Here is a 19,041-nt window from a genome sequence, read left to right on the forward strand (position 1 = left end):
CTTATACATATATCCCCATATCTCTTCCTTCTTGCATCTCCCTCCCTCCACCCTCTTTATTCCACCCTTCTAGCTGGTCTTAAAGCACCGAGTTGATCTCCCTGTGCTATGCGACTGCTTCCCACTAGCTATCTATTTTAAAATGTTTTTAATTTTTAAAAGCAAAAAATAGCAGTGTTCCTTGGTGCTTACCCAAATGAAATGAAAACACATTCACATGAAAACCTGCACATGGATGTTTGTAGCAGTTTTATTCATAATTGCCAAAACTTGGAAGCAGCCAAGATGTCCTTCAGTAGCTGAATGTATGTATAAAACTAGTACATCTAGAAAATGGAATATTATTCAGCACTAAAAAACAATGATCTAGCAAGCCATAAAAAGACATAGAGGAAACTTAAATGCATATTACTAAGTGAAAGAAGCCAGTCTGAAAAGGCTACATATTGCATGATTCCAATGATATGCCATTCTGGAAAAGGCAAAACTATGGTGACAGTAAAAAAGAGAGGTGGTTTCTAGGGGTTAGGGAGAAAGGAGGGATATACAGGCAGAGCACAGAGGATTTTCAGGCAGTGAAATTCTTCTGTATGATGCTGTAGTGGTGGATATGTGTCATTATAAATTTGTTAAAACCCATAGAATGTACAAAACCAAAAGTGAACTTTAATATAAACTATGGACTTTGGGTGATAATGATGTGTCAACATAAGTTCATTGATTACAACAAATGGACCACTGATGTGGGATGTTGATAGCAAGGAGGTTGTGTATGTGTGAGGGGATGGTTTGGGGGGTATATGGGAGCTCTCTGTATTTTCTGCTGAGTTTTTCTGTGAATCTGAAAGTACTCTAAAAAATAAACAAGCAAACAATAATTCATTAGAAATTTCATAGAATCAGATTCCTTCCTACTTTAGCTATTCACCATATCAAAGCCAATAAACAAGAAAACAAAACCAAATAAATTAAGAAGTAAAAATAAATATAGCTTATATTCTACTTTGAAACTTCTAATAGCAGATAACAAAATTAACAATGCCAGACTCTAGGTCCATCCACCTCACTATAAATAACTCAACTTCATTTCTTTTTATGGCTGAGTAATATTCTATTGTATATATCTACCACATCTCCTTTAGCCATTCATCTGTCAATGGACACTTAGGTTGCTTCCATGTCCTGGCTATTGTAAATAGAGTTGCAATGAGCATTGTTGTACATGACTCTTTTTGAATTATGGTTTTCTCCAGGTATTTGTCCAGTAGTGGGATTGCTGGGTCGTATGTTAGTTCTATTTTTAGTTTTTTAAGAAACCTCCATACTGTTCTCCATAGTGGCTGTATCAATTTAAAAAAATGGTTCTGAAGAACCTAGGGGCAGGACAGGAATAAATATACAGATGTAGAAAATGGACTTGAGGACACGGGTGGGGGAAGGGTAAGCTGGGACGAGTGAGAGAGTGGCATGGACATATATACACTACCAAATGTAAAATAGATAGCTAGTGGGAAGGAGCCATACAGCACAGGGAGATCAGCTCCGTGTTTTGTGACCACCTAGAGGGGTGGGATAGGGAGGGTGGAAGGGAGACGCAAGAGGGAGGAGATATATGTATATGTATAGCTGATTCACTTTGTTATAAAGCAGAAATTAACACACCATTGTAAAGCAATTATACCCTAATAAAGCTGTTAAAAAAATAAACAATAAAGAAAAAATGCTTGAGAAAAAAAATTAACAATGCCAGTAACAGTAAGGTCTCAGTTTCCAATCGTACATGCTGTGCATATTAGGAAGAATGTAAAAGCTGAAAGCAAATTAAATTTAAAGATTCTTATTTTGGATATTAATGTATACATGCAAACACTGTACAAAGAAGTTAATTGAGTATTTTAAAAATTAGATCTAAAGTGACAAATGGACTAGTTGGGGTGATTAAGCCAGAGGTCAAGAGCAGGTGTTATGTGGTGTAGATAGTGCAGAGCACTCTTTAGTGCAGAGGTATAAATGTGATCAAGGTGACAAAATAAAATAAGAGTGTTTGAATTTAGATAATTTACAAAGGAAGTCATACTAATAATGTCCAAATATAATTTAGCCATTGTAAAGTTTTAAATTATTACAAACATTGCTTTAAAATTTTATCATGATATACATTCATCAGTATTTCATGGTACAACAATGAGTCACCAGGGTACCCCAATGTTCTGGGTCCATTGGCCGGAAATTCTGACACACAGGTTTAGAATTGTTTTTTCTCCTCAACTAGTTTTATCCTTATGTACTGGCCCTACTAATCTCTAGTAATGCTTTTCCCCTCAAAGTCTATTTTGCCTAATAATATAACCTCACTAATTTCTCTGGTTAGAATTTGACAAATATATATATTTTCTTCTATTTTTTAAACATTCAACATTTCTATGGACTTATGTTTTTGGAGTAATTACTTAATGTTTGAATCCAGTATGATAACCTTTCTTTAAATTAGTGCTTTTAATAATTTACATTTATTGCATTTATTATTGTTATTTGTTTTGTGTATGGATTTGTTTTGTCACCATATTTTGTGCTTTTTTATTTTCCAGCTTTTGTAGGCTTCTCTCTCTTTATTTCTCTCTTTCTCTCTTGTTTTCTTTGGTTAATTTTAAAACATTGTATCTCCTTTCTCCCACTCTGTCTCTATTTTTAATATATTGTTACATAAATACTTGGCAAATTATAAAGTGAGTCTATTCCTTCCTGAACAATAGAAAATTAGTTTTCTTCAACTGTCCTTAGCCTTATATGTAATTTTTCCAGTATTCTATTTCAATAATTTTTGATCTTGTAAGACATTGTGGTTTCTACTTTATATATATTTTAGTCACCAAATATGTACCTATTTGTTTACTCATCATTTCTTCTTCCATCTCACTTTCTTTCTTCCTAAAGTTTATCTTTTAGTGAGGGTTTACAGGTGAATCACTTTTTTTTGATAAAAAAATTTCTTTGTTCATTTCTTGTTCTTGCAAGATGCTAGTATACAACCATCATTTTATCTCAATGCTTTTATTCTAATATCTCTGTTTTCTGGCCTTCATTTTTATGTCAAAAATTTGCTGTAGTCTAGCTTTCTTTTGTAACTATTCTGACCTTTTTCTTTGACCTCCTTGAAGATCTTATTCTTGTCTTTGATGTTCTCTGGTTTCACCATAACCTTTTAAAATGTACAAAATCTCATTTTATTTACGCTATTTGAGATTCATTACATTATTTAATTCTGAAGATTCATGCCTTATATAAATTCTGTAAAGTTATCAGCCATTTATTCCAAATATTGCCTCTGCCTCATTGTACAAATTCTCTTTCTTTAGAGCCCCTATTAGACAATATTAGACCTACTCATTTTGTTTTCCATATCTCTTAACCGATCTTTGAGATTTTTCATCTGTCTATCTGATCTGCGATCTGGGTAATTTCATTCATTTAGCAAATATTTATTGACAAACAGTAGTATGCCAGGAACTATTTAAGGTGTGGAAATAGAGCAGTGAAAGATGTAGACAAAGTCCCTGATGTTAGGTACTTATGTTCTTGTTTTCTATTTTTCTGTAGAGAGAAATATACAATGTACAATTAATTGCATAGTGTGTAAGTTTGCAAGAAGTGTTATGGAAAAAAATAAAGCATAGCAAAAGGGACAAGGAGTCTTGGAAGCTGACAATCTTGTACAGGGTAGACATGGAGAGCCTATTGAAACAACTTTTGAATCAAGTCCTGAAGGATTAAAGGAATGGGAGAAGAATGTTTTAGGCAGATAGAGAAGCAAGTACCTGTCAATGGAGGAGCAAGTTGAATAAATTTAAAGAACTACAAAGAGGGTGAATTTGGGTGGGAGGAAAGAGATTGGTAGAAGCTTGTGTCAGTGAGTGACAGGGCAGGAGGAGAGGAGCTTTTAACAGTTGAAAAGATGTTGACTTTGGTAGGATTTAGACTACAATGTGATGTGATCCCATTTACAATTTAAAAGAGTTTTCTCTCTGCTAGATGGAAAAAAGAGGTGAAGCTGGGAGACCAATAAAAGCAGAAAGCAATACAGGGAAGAACAACTAAATCCAACATTTTTCCCTGAAAAACAAGAAATATTTTGAATTGCTGCTCTTTGGGATAGGGAATCCTGTGGAACACGCAGTTTATGGGGAGACAAATACAAAGTCATTTAAGTTTTATAAATCTATCAGACGTCTAAATGGAAATGTCTAGGGAGAAAAATGAATATATGAGTTGGGAATTCACTGGAGAGGTCTAGCCTGGAGGTATACATTTATAAGTTTTAGCCTAAGATGCTATTTGATTACTTTAGCACTTAAAGCTTGAAAGATGTGGAGGAACAGGGAAAGGAGACTGAGAAGTCAAGGTCAGTGAAGTTAGAAAAAGAAATCAAGAGAGTTAGTGTTGTAGAACACAACTTGAGAAAATATTTCAAAAAGAGAAAACACTCATATGTGGCAAAGGCTAATGATAGCTCATGTAAGGTGAGGGATAGAATTGATCCTTGGGGTTTCACTTTTTTTAATCATAGAGGTCATGATTACCTTGACAAGACTGTGTTGGAGGAGTCATGTGTATGAAATCCTTTTTGGAATCTGCTCTACTTCTTAGTTCCCCATTTCTCACTTCACTGGTTCTCAGTGGGTCTTCTCTGGACCAGCAGCATCTGTGTCACCAGGGAACTTGTTAGAAATGCACATTTCTGGGCCCCAGCCCAGACCTGTTGAGTCAGATACCTTGATAGTGAGCCCCAGCCATGTGTGTTTTAACACTCTCCAGGTGACTCTGATACACACTGATGCTTGAGAACTACTGCTCTTGGTGATAGAGATCATCAAATTCTCTCAGAAAAGCTGGCATATCAGGACACTTCATGCTTACCATTCTGGTTTTCAACTTCTTCTTTGAGAATATGCTGTTGTATTTTACCTTGATTTTCTATGTAATTTGCAGCAGAATTGTTTTTAGGATGGCAAGTGCATGCATGTGTGTGTGTTTGTGTGTGTGTGTGTGTGTGTGTGGGAGAGAGAGTGAATTTACTATATATGTACATATTTAATATATATTATATATTCTCTTGTATCAACATTACCTATATTAAATTATTTTATTTTAAATTAATTTTAGACTTTAGAAATGATGCAAATTAGCACAGAGAGTTTTTATATATATGTTACCCCTCTTCCCCTAATCTCAACACCTTACATAACAGTCAGTGCAATGGTCAAAGTTAGGAAATTGATATTTGTACAATACTGTTAACTATACTACATTCCGTATTCAAATCTTACCACTTTTTCACTAACATCAATTTTTAGTTCTAGGATTCAACCCAAGATCACACACTGCATTTAATTGTTGTCTCCTTAGCCATGCCAACTCTAAGAGATTTCCTAAGTCTTCGTTTGCATTTCTTAGCAATTCCCTCCTCCACTTTGCTGTCAAGGAAGCACCTTTTCCTCTCCTTCCTGGAAAGGCAGGAACAAGCTCCAGCAGTTACAGATAGCCAATAACTCATAACTATAATGCTCCTACCCTTTCTCTAGCTCTCCCAGTCTTCAAATACAGAATGGGATGGAAGATGGGCAGTGTCTGAGATGGAGCAGCACAACTCATTTAATGGCCTTTCAAAATATTTTAAAGATGGTGTCTCCCACTGGTTGTTTGGGTTTCTCTTCAGAATAATGAGCATTTCATACCTTTGCCTTCACCATTGGTTTCTGGTCACCAATTGTGGAGCAACAGGAAATATTTCAGTTAACATCTCAGACAAGATTGACCTAAAAGGAATATATGTGTTTTCTTTGCCTTTTGCATGACTAAGCATGGTTCTATGCAAAAGTGTGTCATAAATGCCCATTGAATAAAAATATGAGTGGTAGGAAAGAGAGAGAAAAAGGAAATGAATGAAACAGTAGGTCTGTGCTTTGGCTGCAAAGGAAATACTTTTATAGAAAAATGCAAAAATTATTTTCTTCAGAAGTGTCACTTAAATGGGTAAAAGTACAAAGTACATCTTACAATCAGTTGCAAATAAAGTAACAAAGGATATGATGGAGAGAAGTAAAGAAGGCATAAATTTCTACTGGCTTGCTCTAGTGCCCTACTGCTTGCCTACCAAGCACTCCAAAATCTGTTAGTGCAATCACATTGCACAGTACAGTTTCCCAAATTCTGGGTGTTTTTCATAACATTATATTAGTAATAAATATAGAGTAAAACATAATACAGTATTCTAGAGAAAAAGCACTGAGTTTTGAAGCCATTTAAACTATTTCCAATATCAAATTTTAATGTCTGCAAAATGTGCTAAATTTGCATAACAGTTCACTTGGTTTAATTTTTTTTTTGTTATAAAACAAAGTAATTTATCATTCCATCATTCTTGATTCATCTCCTACCAGGTCACTGTGAAGTCTGCCTGATCACATCTATCTCTTGGTGACATTTGCAGCTGCAGAGCTGTCAGCCTCTCAGCCAGTGTGAATTCAGCCATCCCAGGACAACATATCCAACAGAGTAAAGAGAAAGCATTAGCCATTCAAGTACGTATCTCTTACATAGCTATTTCTTTAGAAAATGGTAGCTTTTCAAGAGCCAGTTCTTAGGAGTTGCAAATGTAGAATTTTACTTGCTGAAGAGAGAGTAGACTATCTCAGAGCTTCCTTTTCCTTTGACAATGCAAGTTACAGACAACTTGAAACTTTAATATTAGAGTAGTGAGAATGGTTCCTTGTGAGACAGAGCCAATACCTTTACTTGGATAAAGATTTTCATTACTTTTTTTCTCGAAGCCTTTCATGGCTTCTCAAATCTACATCATTCCTTGTTTCTTTTAATAATTTTTAGTGTATATTCCCATAGTTTGCATTTTTGTTGAATTAAATAAAATACGAGTTGTAAATTTTGTTGTGATTTTTTTTCTTTATTCATCCAACCAACTTGTGTTCAGTGCTAGGTACACAGTATTTAGCGGTGACAAAGATGATTCTTCTATTCAAGGAGCTTTTAAACTAAGAGGAGGACAGGCAAGGGAACCAGCACTGTGATTCTGTGGGGAGAGTTCCATGAGAGGGTCATGGGTAGACTGATGTGTGAGTGCAGAGGAAGGATGCCAACCTCAAACCTGGCGTCCAGAAGAAACTTCTACAGGAGATGATGCAGATCTGAGAGTCTTACCTCTACCTTTCATTTGCTCTCAATAAGATGCAATATTCTTCAGCATTTAGAACAACGTCTGATACGCAGTGAAAACTTTTTGAATGAATAGAATAAATGTATGAAGTTTTTTTTTCTTGATACATAGTTTGCTAAGTACCAAAAACATAATGAAATTATCCATCATAAATATGTAACTGAAAAGTAATTCAGCCTCAAGTTTTAGTTGTTGAAAACAATGTAAATTATTCTGAGAATTCCCTAAATGTACCCTTTCAGTGCATGATCAGACCTGTAAACAAAAAGTCCACATGAGTTGTGATTGACCAGCAAACTTCATTAATAACCATTTGTCATGCAATATATTTCCTACACCATCTACTATGAAATGAGCATGAGATTCAAAAAAATTAATAATATATTGTGTTCCTACAGCTTTGAGGGGAAACCAGCTTAGAAGTAAAGGCTGTAAGCACAGCAGATATGATGAATTAGTGTCAGAAAGCAGCAGAATACAACTCTAGAATTAAAAAATTATAATAACGATGTTTCACATGAAAAAGCTGTTAGAAAGAGAATGAGATGAAACCCTTAGTTCTTTGTTTGAATAAAAATACCAGGAAAGTTGAATTTAATTATATATATGTATATATATATATATACATATATATATGTGTATATATATATATATATATATATACAGCAGGTTCTTATTAGTCATCCATTTTATACACATCATTGTATACATGTCAATCCCAATCTCCCAATTCATCACACACACCCCACCCCCCGCTGCTTTCCCCCCTTGGTGTCCATATGCTTTCTCTCTACATCTGTGTCTCAATTTCTGCCCTGCAAACCGGTTCATCTGTACCATTTTTCTAGGTTCCACATATATGCGTTAATATACGATATTTGTTTTTCACTTTCTGACTTACTTCACTCTGTATGACAGTCTCTAGATCCATCCACATCTCAACAAATGACAAAATTTCATTCCTTTTTATGGCTGAGTAATATTCCATTGTACATATGTACAATATCTTCTTTATCCATTCATCTGTCGATGGACATTTAGGTTGCTTCCATGACCTGGCTATTGTAAATAGTGCTGCAATGAACATTGGGGTGCATGTGTATTTTTGAATTATGGTTTTCTTTGGGTATATGCCCAGTAGTGGGATTGCTGGATCATATGGTAATTCTATTTTTAGTTTTTAAGGAACCTCCATACTGTTCTCCATAGTGGCTGTATCAATTTACATTCCCACCAATAGTGCAAGAGTATTCCCTTTTCTCCACACCTTCTCTAGCATTTGTTGCTTGTAGATTTTCTGATGATGCCCATTCTAACTGGTGTGAGGTGATACCTCAGTGTAGTTTTGGTTTGCATTTCTCTAATAATTAATGATGTCGAGCAGCTTTTCATGTGCTTCTTGGCCATCCATATGTCTTCTTTGGAGAAATGTCTATTTAGGTCTTCTGCCCATTTTTGGATTGGGTTTTTGTTTCTTTTAATATTGAGCTGCATGAGCTGTTTATATATTTTGGGGATTAAACCTTAGTCTGTTGATTCATTTGCAAATATTTTCTCCCATTCTGAGGGTTGTCTTTTCATCTTGTTTATGCTTTCCTTTACTGTGCAAAAGCTTGGAAGTTTCATTAGGTCCCATTTGTTTATTTCTGTTTTTATTTCCATTATTCTAGGAGGTGGATCAAAACAGATCTTGCTGTGATTTATGTCAAAGAGTGTTCTTCCTATGTTTTTCTCTAAGTGTTTTATAGTGTCTTTTATAGGTCTTATATTTAGGTCTCTAATCCATTTTGAGTTTACTTTTGTGTATGGTGTTAGGGAGTGTTCTAATTTCATTCTTTTACACGTAGCTGTCCACTTTTCCCAGCACCACTTATTGAAGAGACTGTCTTCTCTCCATTGTATATCCTTGCTTCCTTTGTCATAGATTAGTTGACCATAGGTGCGTGGGTTTATCTTTGGGCTTGCTACCTTGTTCCATTGATCTATGTTTCTGTTTTTGTGCCAGTACCATATTATCTTGATTACTGTAGCTTTATAGTATAGCCTGAAGTCAGGGAGTCTGATTCCTCCAGCTCCATTTTTTTCCCTCAAGACTGCTTTGGCCATTCGGGGTCTTTTGTGTCTCCATACAAATTTTAAGGTTTTTTGTTCTAGTTCTGTAAAAAATGCCATTGGTAATTTGATAGGTATTGCGCTGAATCTGTAGACTGCTTTGGGTAGTGTAGTCACTTTCACAATATTGATTCTTCCAATCCAAGAACATGGTATATCTCTCCATCTGTTGGTATCATCTTTAATTTCTTTCATCAGTGTCTTATAGTTTTCTGCATACAGGTCTTTTTTCTCCCTAGGTGGGTTTATTCCTAGGGATTTTATTCTTTTTGTTGCCATGGTAAATGGGAGTGTTTCCTTAATTTCTCTTTCAGATTTTTTCATCATGAGTGTATAGGAATGCAAGAGATTTCTGTGCATTAATTTTGTATCCTGCTACTTTACCAAATTCATTTATTAGCTCTAGTAGTTTTCTGGTGGCATCTTTAGGATTCTCTATGTATAGTATCATGTCATCTGCAAACAGTGACAGTTTTATTTCTTCTTTTCCAATTTGCATTCCTTTTATTTCTTTTTTTCTCTGATTGCCATGGCTAGGACTTCCAAAAGTATGTTGAATAATAGTGGTGAGAGTGGACATCCTTGTCTTTTTCCTGATCTTAGAGGAAATGCTTTCAGTTTTTCACCATTGAGAATAATGTTTGCTGTGGGTATGTCATATATGGCCTTTATTATGTTGAGGTAGGTTCCCTCTATCCTCACTTTCTGGAGAGTTTTTATCGTCAATTGTTGTTGAATTTTGTCAAAAGTTTTTTCTGCATCTGTTGAGAGGATCATATGTTTTTATTCTTCAATTTGTTAATATGGTGTATCACATTGATTGATTTGCATATATTGGAGAATCCTTGCATCCCTGGGATAAATCCCACTTCATCATGGTATATGATCCTTTTAATGTGTTGTTGAATTCTGTTTGCTAGTATTTTATTGAGGATTTTTGCATCTGTATTCATCAGTGATATTTGTCTGGAAGTTTCTATTTTTGTAGTATCTTTGTCTGGTTTTGGTATCAGGGTGATGGTGGCCTCCAGAATTAGTTTGGGAGTGTTCCTTCCTCTGTAAATTTTTGGAAGAGTTTCAGAAGAATGGGTGTTAGCTCTTCTCTAAATGTTTGATAGAATTCACCTGTGAAGCCATCTGGTCCTGGACTTTTGTTTGTTGGAAGATTTTTCATCACAGTTTCAATTTCATTGCTTGTGACTGGTCTGTTCATTTTTTCTATTTCTTCCTGGTTCAGTCTTGGAAGGTTATACCTTTCTAAGAATTTGTCCATTTCTTCCAGGCTGTCCATTTTACTGGCATAGAGTTTTTTGTAGTAGTATCTTAAGATGCTTAGTATTCCTGCCGTGTCTGTTGTAACTTCTTTTTCATTTCTAATTTTATTGATTTGAGTCCTCTCCCTCTTTTTCATGATGAGTCTGGCTAATAGTTTATCAGTTTTGTTTATCTTCTCAAAGAACCAGCTTTTAGTTTTATTGATCTTTACTATTTTTTTTTGTTTCTATTTCATTTATTTCTGATCTGGTCATTACGATTTCTTTCCCTCTGCTAACTTTGGGTTTTGTTTGTTCTTCTTTCTCTAGTTCCTTTAGGTGTAAGGTTAGATTGTTTATTTGAGATTTTTCTTGTTTCTTGAGGTAGGCTTGTATAACTATAAACTTCCCTCTTAGATCTGCTTTTGCTACGTCCCATAGGTTTTTGATCATCATGTTTTCATTGTCATTTTTCTCTAGGTATTTTTTGATTTCCTCTTTGATTTCTTCAGTGATTTCTTGGTTATTTAGTAACGTATTGTTTAGCCTCCATGTGTTTGAGGTTTTTACGTTGTTTCCCCTGTAATTCATTTCTAATCTCATAACGTTGCGGTCAGAAAAGATGCTTGATACGATTTCAATTTTCTTAAATTTACTGACACTTGATTTGTGACCCAAGATGTGATCTATCCTGGAGAATGTTCCGTGCACACTTGAGAGGAAAGTGTAATCTGCTGTTTTTGGATGGAATGTCCTATAAATATCAATTAAATCTATCTGGTCTATTGTGTCATTTAAAGGTTTTGTTTCCTTGTTTATTTCCATTTTGTATGATCTGTCCATTGGTATATGTGAGGTGTTATAGTCCCCCACTATTAGTGTGTTACTGTCAATATCCTCTTTTATAGCTGTTAACAGTTGCCTTATGTATTGAGGTGCTCCTATGTTGGGTGCGTATATATTTATAATTGTTATATCTTCTTCTTGGATTGATCCCTTTAACATTAACGTAGTGTCCTTCCTTGTCTCTTGTAACATTCTTTATTTTAAAGTCTATTTTATCTGATATGAGTATTGCTACTCAAGCTTTCTTTTGATTTCTATTTGCATGGAATATCTTTTTCCATCCCCTCACTTTCAGTCTGAATGTGTCTCTAGGTCTGAAGTGAGTCTCTTGTAGACAGCATATAGATGAGTCTTGTTTTTGTATCCATTCAGCAAGCCTGTGTCTTTTGGTTGGAGCATTTAATCCATTCATGTTTAGGGTAATTATCAATATGTATGTTCCTATGACCATTTTTTAAATTGTTTTGGGTTTGTTTTTGTAGGTCCTTTTCTTCTTTTATGTTTCCCACTTAGAGAATTTCCTTTAGCATTTGTTGTAAAGCTGGTTTGGTGGTGCTGAATTCTGTTAACTTTTGCATGTCTGTAAAGCTTTGATTTCTCCATCGAATCTGAATGAGATCTTTGCCGGCTAGAGTAATCTTGGTTGTAGGTTCTTCCCTTTCGTCACTTTAAGTATACCATGCCACTCCTTTCTGTCTTGTAGAGTTTCTGCTGAGAAATCAGCTGTTAACCTTATGGGAGTTCCCTTGTATGATATTTGTCATTTTTCCCTTGTTACTTTTAATAATTTTTTTTTGTCTTTAATTTTTGCCAATTCACTTACTATGTGTCTCAGCATGTTTCTCCTTGTGTTTATCCTGTATGGGACTCTCTGCGCTTCCTGGTCTTGGGTGGCTATTTCCTTTCCCATGTTAGGGAAGTTTTCAACTATAATCTCTTCATATATTTTCTCTGGTCCTTTCTCTCTCTCTTCTCCTTCTGGGACCCCTAATACAAATGTTGTTGCATTTAATGCTGTCCCAGAAGTCTCTTAGGCTGTCTTCATTTCTTTTCATTGTTCTTTCTTTATTCCATTCCGCAGCAGTGAATTCCACCATTCTGTCTTCCAGGTCACTTATCCGTTCTTCTGCCTCAGTTAGTCTGCTATTGATTCCTTCTAGTGTAGTTTTCATTTCAGTTATTGTATTGTTCATTTCTGTTAGTTTGTTCTTTAATTCGTCTAGGTCTTTGTTAAACATTTCTTGCATCTTCTTGATCTTTGCCTCCATTCTTTTTCCAAGGTCCTGGATCATCTTCACTATTATTATTCTGAATTCATTTTCTGGAACGTTGCCTATCTCCACTTCATTTAGTTGTTTTTCTGGGGTTTTATCTTGTTCCTTCCACTGGTACATAGCCCTCTGCCTTTTCATCTATCTTTCTGTGAATGTGTTTTTTCCTCCACAGGCTGCAGTTTTTTAGTTCTTCTTGCTTCTGCTCTCTGCACTCTGGTCTGCATTTAATTTAAATTTAGTTTAGGTTTTGCATTTAGGTTTTACTATTAGTTTTAAATAATTGGCCACTTCCTCTTATAATCAGAACAGCTAGTGATAGTACTTAATCAACTCCAAAGGAGGATTGGAAGAGGAAAGATAACTCATCTTTATTGAGGATCTACTAGGTTCTATGCAGTTTACATTAATATTCTTCCTTTTTCCTCCCCCCTTCTGCTTTCTTTTGTCCTGTCTTCCTATCTTTCTCATTCTTCCTGTAGCTCAGACACTCATTGTCCCTCAAAATCATGTCTCCCTTTATTCTTCAGTGGTAGAACAATTAATGCAAGCTGGAGACATTTGCCCCACATAAAGATGACTGTCTCTGGCCTTCCTTGCAATGGGGTTCTATGCCATGGGAAGGAATGAAATGGTGTGGGAAGTGTGATACATCATTGGAGGTGAGATGCTGTGACCACTTCCTGCCTCCTTTCCTCCTTTTTCCCATGACTCAAATGAGGATATGATGGCCAGCACTAGAGAAACTATCTTGGACTTTGAAGCAGAAGCTGTGTGTTTAGGTTAATAAAACAAGGAGACAGAAGAAACTAGGGTCCTGGTAAGAATCTTCCTACTAGGCCCAGGTTCATGTGAGGAAACAAAATCTTATTTGAAACACTTATTTTGACTTCTGGTCATGAACAGTAAACCTAATGCTAATACATCTCCATAATTTTATTCACATACTGTTGATTGATTCATTAATCCATTAAACATAGTGGCCTATAGATGAAAGAGGAGTAGCCACACAATGTGCATTTGTTGAAAATTGCCACACATGGATTTCTATTCCCTCTATTACTTTATAGTTGTGTGATCTTGAGAAAGTTTCTTGAAGAAAGAAACTTCATTCTCTGAATCTAAGTTTACTTATCTACAAAATGATAGGTTTTGACCAGTGGTTCTCAACTGGGGTCAAATATTTGTGCCAAAGCACTTTTGGCAATTTCTGGAGACATTTTGGTTGTCACACTTGAGTGGTAGGCAGCTACTGGCATCTAGTGTGTAGAGGCCAGGGTGTTCATAAACATTGTACAGTGCCTCCTACCACCTCCATGACAAAGGATTTTCTCGCTCAAAATGTCAATAGTGCTGCAGTTGAGAAACCCTGGCTTAAGCAATGTATCTTGATTCCTTTCTACACTCCAGTGATTTTTACAGGATTGAAATTTTTCATTAATAAAATATATTTTTTGTGGTGAGTTTGACAGTAAGATAAAAACCCTAGACAATGAAACAAAAAAGGAAAATTTATATTGTAAATCCTGCGGTGGGGCAGTTGTCAAGTTTTTTTTAAATCAACAGGGCTTATTCTATTTTTCTGCTCTGCTTTTCTCAACATGTTGGTTCTGTCTTCAAGTTGGATCTACTTAGGGTTGTAAAATGATAGTCATAGTTCCAAATGTCACATATGAAGAACACAAATATGTAGAAGAGGAGAGTGGCCTTTTCTTTCTGTGTCTATTTTAATTGGCAAGAGAAATCTTTAACATAATGCCAAAGGACTTTTCTTAGCAACTCATTAGCTAAAATTTCTGTTCTGCATTTTCCTGTTTGTAGGTTACATCAGAGAACTGGGAACTGTCATCTTACAAAGAAGCAGATCCAGTCTGAGGATAAAGCCAACCTGCTGAGGATAGTAGAAGGAAAAAGATAGAAAGAACCTGGGTCCTCAATGACCTCATTTCATTGCTCAGTTAACTGACCTTAGAAATACCATACCATGGAAATTTTTATTGTGTGAGATAAAATGTTCTTTCCAATTACCACCTAACCTCAACCACTGGCAAAGGGAATGAGACCATTGTTCCTTTTAGAATGTGATTTACTCACTGGGACTGGGGTGATGACTCATCTCTTGAAGCACATGGTAATGTAGAAAAGAGTGGGTGCTTAAATGAACTCTAAGCTCTGTTAGAAATGCCAAAGGGGGAAGAATCATTCTTACATAGGAAACCAATAGTATCTGCTGTTAATATTTACTAAATGGAAAACACTGTACAGAAACTGGGGTTTAAAGATGAATATGACAGAATCCTTGTGTTCATGGAGGTCCTAGTTTACTGTCAGGGCTCATGAATAAAGAATGTATCATGCAGAGTGACTTGGTGTGTTACAGACTATAATAGATTTCTTTAGTAGCAAGCATGAGAAACAGTTGAAAATAGGCAGGTCAAACATACAAATAGATCTAGGAGTTGAAAATAGGAAATTATCATGTTTTGGTCATCATGATTTTGTAAAAGATAAAAAAAAAGTTTGATGGGGAAATTTTGGATGAGAAATAAATTCAAAAGGCAAAGAACACATCCTCAGATTCTTTCTGAAAAAAATCAGGAAGAAGAGTTTAACAGTATTTAAAAACCCTACAAGAAGAAAACTTATAAAAATATCCTCTGTGAAAAGAGGCATCATCAATACAGTTTGTGTCTATACTGCTCTTCTTGTACTTTTGTGATCTTTCACACTATATAAGTGTCCAAATTATTTAAATACAATATACATGGTTTGTTTTAGGATATAAAAAATATTTAATAAAATTTCCAAGCAGTTGATGATTTAAGCCACAGTGATCTTTCATTTCCTAGACTAGCCAGATTTTGATATGCTAGTATTTACTTTCACATATTTTTTCCACTCTATTTTGTTTCTCTAATTGTGTCATGTGTTTCAATTCTGCTTCATTAACTATACTGAAAGTTTTCTGGGGGCAAGCATTTGAAGATAATGATGATCTATATTCTACCTGTAATAGCAAGACATAAAGTGGGAATTGAAAGAAATAAGGAATGGCATCATTCTTGAAGAATGAAAATCTCTCTTCAGGTGGCAGTGACCATGCTGTGATTGAGTCAAACTTTTGTCACTAAAGTCTGTTCATTCACCTTTGGTGTAGAGAATTTTAGTAGAATTAAAGAATGTTAAAGTGGGTAATACTTTTGCACTTCAGTTTGAGAATTTTATTTTATCAGTAATGAAAGTAGCAACTAAAGAGGTAAAGTAAGGTGCTCCAAATCCCACACATAATTAGATTGTGAGAGGAGACAAGAGAACAGAATGCAAACAGCTGGCTCTTGCTCAATTAAAATGCCAAACATGAGGGCAAGCAAAACTGAAGGTTGGATTCAGAACTGTTAATAGAACTATTTCTATATACTTCTATATGTTTTCTTATTTGCTTGTGAATGTTGAGAGATTATCTTTTTGGCCAGCCCTTCTGCCTTGAAATTCTGCCACATAGATTTTTTTTTCAATATTTATGTTGAGAATCACTGAAACAGAAGTGAAACACTTCCAATTGAGTTGGACTCTTCTACTAAATATCTCTCTAGTGTTTCAGCCAGCAGCGAAATTACAGAACATTTAGTTTGGCCAACTTAATAGTTCTTAGTTGTCTTGAGATCTATTTTAACCTAATTATTTTTGACAGGCCAACTGTACGCAACAGGATGAAATTATAAGCTTTTCAGTTAATTGTTGTGATTATCTACTTAGCATAATATGCTTGCCTGTCACATTAAGGAGATGCCTGCTGTGGGGGTGCAGCTGGTAGTTTAGGTATGAAGCGTATGTCTTAAGATTTCATTAAAAAACATCAAAACATGGATGCTTTAGGGAATAAAATAGAAGATCAGCACCTGGGTAACTGGTCAATAAATTCAGGTTTTCTTCAGATTAAAGACTAGACACTCTCTCAGTCTGACTTTTTTGTATCTTAGGGACCAGAAAGAGAACAGTGAACTAGGGATTTGGTGGCATATTAAAAGTCATTTTCCAAGAGAATACCATGAGGACCCAACTGTCTAGGTTAGGTTAGGGTTGGGGATGAAGAGCACAGGAGAAGTTCATGAAGGTATTTGATAGAGCATAGTAGGAAAAGGAGCCAAAGTTATAGTTAAGGATGTATCCTCAGTAACTTCTTACTAACAGCAGGACTAAAGTGGTCTTGCAGTGAATGAGAGTAAGAGCACAAAGCGGGAATGGGAGCTGCAGAAGAGAAGAATGACAAGAAGAAAAAACATAACTTGAAGAAGGGACACTTTGGGACATTGTTTCTATCTTACCAATTTTATCAGAGGACTCCTTTTTCTTTTATTCTGGTCCAGATACACTTCTAGGATGAAGGACAATGAGGATATTCATTAATTTTTTTTTCATGAAGGGTTAATAAGGTCCATGTTACAATTTCAATTTTTATTAGCTAAGGACAAGGAGATGCTGGGCTCCTGATTGTATGTAAGTCCTGGACCAGGAAAATCTGACATCTAAAGACTCTCTTGGTGTTTGCTGTAAGAATGAGAGGCTTCTTTTTATGGGTCCACCCTTGAAACTGTAACCTGATTCTAATTGGCTTCAATATTATTCATAACTCAAAGGTAATTAAAGTGTGTTCAAGATTTTAGAGAGGGCACCAAAGGTCAAACCCTTACTCAGGGCTCCCTGATATATTGCTTCCATGGTGTCAGACCTCAGAAAATGCCAGTATAATATCTCTTGGGCTTTGTAACCCAATAACCTTGTCTAGCTTCCTTAAGAGAGATGGTAAGTTTTGCCTCTCTCCCTTCTAAAACATAGACATTGGACTCTGGTAGCTCTTCTTCCTTTGGTACAGAACAGAAGAGGAAGTTGCCAAATACCTCATATTTGAAGATTCTTATATACTGTACAGATAAGAGTGGGCTTATTTTGTATCAAACATGGTGGGTACATTGTACATCTTTGCAGAGAGAAATGATTAATCCACTCATATAATATGTACTTATTGTTAGCTATTCCTTTCAGTTTACCTGTGTTTTAGGCCCAAGTTCATATAGCAAGAAATCAGGCTGAGGTTGTGAGTTTCATGTAAAAATTTAATTAAAAAAACCCTCAATTAAATAGGTCAGGAGACCAGAAGGCAGAGCACCCTGAGACAATAGCAGAGTCCAACAGGAAGAAGAAAGACTCCTCTTCTTCCCTGGCAAAGACTCAGCCAATAAAAAACCATGGACTCTGTTTACTAGAGCTCTTCCACTTCCTTTTCACCTCCGTAAAAGAGTTCTCGTTCCCTTGCCCTTTGGGAACTTGCACATGGCTCACCATGGTTTTAGACCCCAAATTGCAATTCTTTGCTGATGCCAAATAGACCCATCTCTGCTGGCGAAACATCTGACAGTTTATTTGTCTCAGGTCAACACTAATATATGTTCATTTAATTCATTAGTCCATTTGGGTATGTTGATAATAAAGCTCAATAGGACAATTAAGCTAAATTTAGTCCTAGCAAACTGTTTCAAAAAAATGTCAGCTTGGTTATAAGGGGTCCTGCATGTTAAAGTGAGATGAAATCAGAAGGGTAGTTGTAGTCATTGAGCATATGGACTTTGGAGCCAGGTAGGCTGAGCTTGTATCCGAACCATTTGCTACCTGGGTGACTATAGTGTAAGACCTGGTGGGTTTGTTTGTTTGTTTGTATTGCGAGTGCCTGACTTGAGCTTTGATTGTAGAAGCATCCACTTCAAAGAGGCATCTGCTTCAGAGAAAGATGGTTATCTGGAATAAACACACTGCCAGCCACATGACTAGATAAAGAGCCAGGCTAACCTCACCCTCCCCTATACCCCCCTAACACACAGACACTTTGTTTTAGAGATCTTGGCTGATTTTGATAACTGATCGTTCGGGCCACTTTCCTTTTTTTTTTTTTCTTCCTGTGTGGTAAATTCCTGTTCTTATGTTTTAAATTCACCAGTGAAGAGTGAGTCTTTGAATCCCTCGGTCCCCATCCTCAACTCTAATAATATCAGCACCCCAGGCCTGTGCATTCTCTTTTTCTCTCTGTATCCCTGACCTTGCTTGATGGCCCCAGGTGTGCCGTGTGCTTTCCAGGACCTATGGCTAATAAACTTTTTAAAATTTTTTCAGAGTTTCCGGATGGTTATTGATGAAGGGTCCCTTGCAATCATAATAAGAACCACAAGGGCTGGTCCAGACACAACACAGGTTATTGATAGAGTGAAACCAACACAAACTAGCGACCTTGGGCAAATTGTAATATTTAACCTCTTTGCAACTCGGTTTCCTCATCATT

The sequence above is a fragment of the Leucopleurus acutus genome (assembly GCF_964270905.1).
Source record: "Leucopleurus acutus genome assembly, chromosome: 6".
Lineage (NCBI taxonomy): Eukaryota > Metazoa > Chordata > Mammalia > Artiodactyla > Delphinidae > Leucopleurus > Leucopleurus acutus.